The following is a 3,921-nucleotide window of genomic DNA, read 5'->3' as shown; positions in this document are numbered from 1 at the left end:
TTTGGGAGTAGTTTAGATTAATACTTTTGGATTAATACTCACTCTTCATTTTACACAGTTATTTGAAGCTCTGAGTGGTAAGAGCTGCTTCCTCCTCCTGTGCTGGTACAGCATCTGCAGACACAAGCAAGGAGTTCACTGCTTAAGCACTACAATACAATAAATAATTCGGAGTTCACTGGACTGAAGTCAGCTTGTACTGGGTGAAGATCTCTCCTATGTGATCTTTCTGCATCTTTCTTGTAGATCCAATTTTTCCTGGAGAAGGAAACTGTGAATTTGGGGAGCTGTCAATATGGCTATTAATTGAACATCAAGTGCAACTGATGGCTTGCAAAACCAGTGCAAACAAGGTTATTGCTCAAGAACACACAACAGAGCTGAATACGTTGAATGAGATGTGAATCAAGGCCCAGAATCAGGGAGGGAGATTGATAACCTGCCTTAAACCCCTCATTAATCACTGCATTGTTATTTCTTTCTTTCTTCCCTCTGCATGCTTCCTTTCAACCATAGAGGGAAAGTCCCTCCAGGAGGCCACTGTTAATAAAGAAAAAGGCATCTTCCTTGTACTTCTGATTGATTAACATTAATGACTAATTGCACACCAGGCAGTAATCCACCCTCATACATAATTAACAATGTCCACTTTAATAATGTCAGGAATGCAGGCTCTCTTCCACCTACCCCAAAGGATTTTGGCTGTTAAAGGGCCCAATATTTCAAGGTCACCCCAGCAGTCTCACTTTTGGACATAATTCACCCTTTTGCTTTATACAGACTTGCACAAGGAGAAGAGGTGGTTCTAACTTAGGTCAAAACCAGGACATCCTCTCCCCACTGTCAGATGAAGGCACCTGCTAGGGCCTTAGTTTCCAGCATCACAGGAGAAACTAAACCAGTCTCACCTTTCCTATTGTGAAGGCTAGTTTGCAGGCTGCTTTAGGAAAGAAGGTTGCAGACTTTTTATCATGATACAGATTATAGCAAAAAAGATGCAGAGAACATCTACAACTACACAGTACCTTAGCTGCCTGAAACCCAGGGGCTCTAACACCTGCTTCCACAAGTCCATTAAGGGATAATTTAGGCTGCTTAGAAACCCCATCTGCTTCATCATGAGCAACACTGGGGCCCTTCTAAGGGAGTTTCCATAGCCAGCATGGGTGAGGAAACATCACGTCAAGGGCATATAGAACAATGTGGATGATGAGTGAATTAACCCAAGAGGCTGTTCTTAAGACACAGTGTCTGTGTAATTGGACATCCCCTACAGTAGGGTAGGAAGGAAGGAGGAAGGAAGGGCACAGAGGGTGGTACCAGGGGAAGCACAGCCCTTTGCATGAGGCAGAAGCTGGGGTTTGCAGGGAATCTACAGAACAGAGGAGGCTGAGAGAATGGCCATGGGAAAAAGGAAACGTGAGGGACCTCTAAGCTGCCCCTGTTCTGCTCCCCTCCTGACTCCAACCCGGGGATCAGGCAGGGTCTGGAGATGCCTCCAGCTCTGATCCCTTGCTGTCCTCCCTTTCCTGCTGGGCCTAACCAGCTCAGTCACAGCATGTGACTCACTGCTGGGGTGAGATGAGTTGAAGCCTGCGGCAAGCGGGGGTGATCCCTCTGGAGATAAAGTAATTGCCTCTACAGTCCTCTCTGACCCTGACCCCACATGAAAGCTGCTTTCTCCAAAACCCTCTCACCCATGCTCAAGAGAACAACAGCCCAATCAGTCCCCACAAGAAGCCATCCTCTGTTGTGAAGCCCGCACTGTTGGATTTAAGTGGTGAAAGCATCCTGCCACTCTAAGAGTCATTCAGTCAACAAATAGTTGAGATTAGAGAGTAGAGATTCTGGAAAGAAAAAAAAAATAAACAAGCAGAAGTAAACCAACAGTTGGTCTCAGGATGAGAGAGGAGTCTCAGGCCATGTGTGCATTTGGGGATGTGGCCCATAAAATGAGGGTCGTTGGCTAGCTCTCAACTTCATGAGACAATCCTTGGCTCAGGGAGCTCCCAGTATAAGTGAATGGAAAGAACAGGAAGAAAGAAGTGAGGTGATGTATCTAGGGCTCTAAGGCAACCATTAACAGGGCTGAGACCTGGGACCCAACTGCTGAATCCAAGCCTTGTGCATTTTCTTCCTCTTGGGCATACCACACTCTTGATAAACAAGTAACACTTGTTTCTGCAGCTGCTGCTTCTAGGCTGGAAGCAGTTCTCATGTATCTCTCCCCCATGTGTCTATTCCCATTAATATCAATTTAAAAAGAACCTTGCTGCTTTTTCATTGACATCCTCACTGCCAGCCATACACAATTAAACAGAAGAAATAAGAGGCTCTAGCTGCAATTACGGTTTTGCCTATTTTGTAGAGAAGTCATCCTGTGAAGACTGACGCAGTTGAATACCTGCCCTGGTCACCAACCAGGCTGATTCTCTCAGTGGGAGTTTTAAGAGGAGAAAAACTGAATTGCAGTTGTATAATACGTCGAGCGCTCAGAGACAGGCAATGCCTGTGATTATCCAGCAAAATGACAGCAAAAAGCATAGGCACCATGAGCAATAAATTCTGAGGGGGCATAAAATATGCTGAAGAATTGCCCTGCAAAGGGTGACAAGGCCTTTCAAGAACATTGTCCAAATCTAACCACTGTCCTTATGACAGTCAGCAAAACCTGCCAAGCCACTGAAACAAAGTAGTACCCACCACAAGCTCTGTGCTTCATAGGTAGGAGGACTGCACTTTCAGTAGACAAAAAGAGAAGGGGCAAGAGTGTGTACAGAACCACACATGGATTTCATCTCCTTTACTCTTTGGCTTCTCTGTGAGACCTATAGGACCAGACAAGTCCTATAAAACTTTGCAGACACCTCACATTTGCTTGGAGGTACACATACTCAACACAAGCTGGCAAGTCCCTCCTTTTTCTCTCTTTCCCAAGCCATGAAAACCCACTGGCTACCCCCCCCAGTTCAGCCCCTGCCTTGATTCTGTTCACCACAGTGCTTGGGCACCAATCCTACCCTTCCTCTAGCTCTTGACAAGGGAGCACTCCTTGGAACTCCACTGCCCGAGTGTCTCACTGAACAGAAACCTATCATCCCCCCTTCCCAAAAACTCACATATGTATCTTTTCTCTAAAATTCACAGCAAGGCCAGTAAATTGCCTTCTTTCCCTTCCTGCCCACTCAAGTAATCAGGCAACCCTCCTCGCTCTTGCACGTGGCCAGGCATTGTAAGCCCTGTGGCCCAGCCAAGCTCAGCACAGCTCCTCAGCTGGGATCAGGCTGAGCAAGCCCATCTGATAGACAGTCACAGGTTATTTATGTGGAGCTGCAAGCCCATGGCAAAGAGCGTGATGAGAAGTAATGCTAGAAGGCAACAATGGATCTAGAGCAACAAACACAAACCAGGAAACATGGAGCTGGTCTGGTAGCCAGCCACACCTTGACTTAGGGCATGATGGTGAAGAAGTGCAGAAATATTCTCCAGCAAGATTATCTTTGCAACACAACATCCCCAATGCCAAGCACAGAGGAGGTAAGATGAACTTGGCACAGAAGGGGAGGTAGTGCAGGGAGATGCCAGATTCTCTAAAAGCATCTGGGGTCATGGGTGAGATCACATTGCTTGCAAACCCCCACAACCACAGTCCAGTCCGCAGCTGTGCCAAGGCCAACATTTTCCGAGTCTCTCCTTGATACCTGTGGGAAAACAAGGGAACATAAGACCCACGTGATTATCCTATGGCGGAAGTCCAGACATGAGTATGTTTCAACAGTATGTCCCACAGCAAGTAAACGATCCAGCCAGTGCAGATGCCAGAGCACTATGCAACTAATCTCCATTGCAAGAACCCACAGCCTGTTTAATCAAAGGCCTTGGCTTATACAACAAGGGTCTTCTCCACTGCCACCCCCCCCC

This window comes from Antrostomus carolinensis, unplaced genomic scaffold (genome assembly GCF_000700745.2).
Source record: "Antrostomus carolinensis isolate BGI_N321 unplaced genomic scaffold, ASM70074v2 scaffold51650, whole genome shotgun sequence".
Lineage (NCBI taxonomy): Eukaryota > Metazoa > Chordata > Aves > Caprimulgiformes > Caprimulgidae > Antrostomus > Antrostomus carolinensis.
This window is presented reverse-complemented; position numbering follows the sequence as displayed.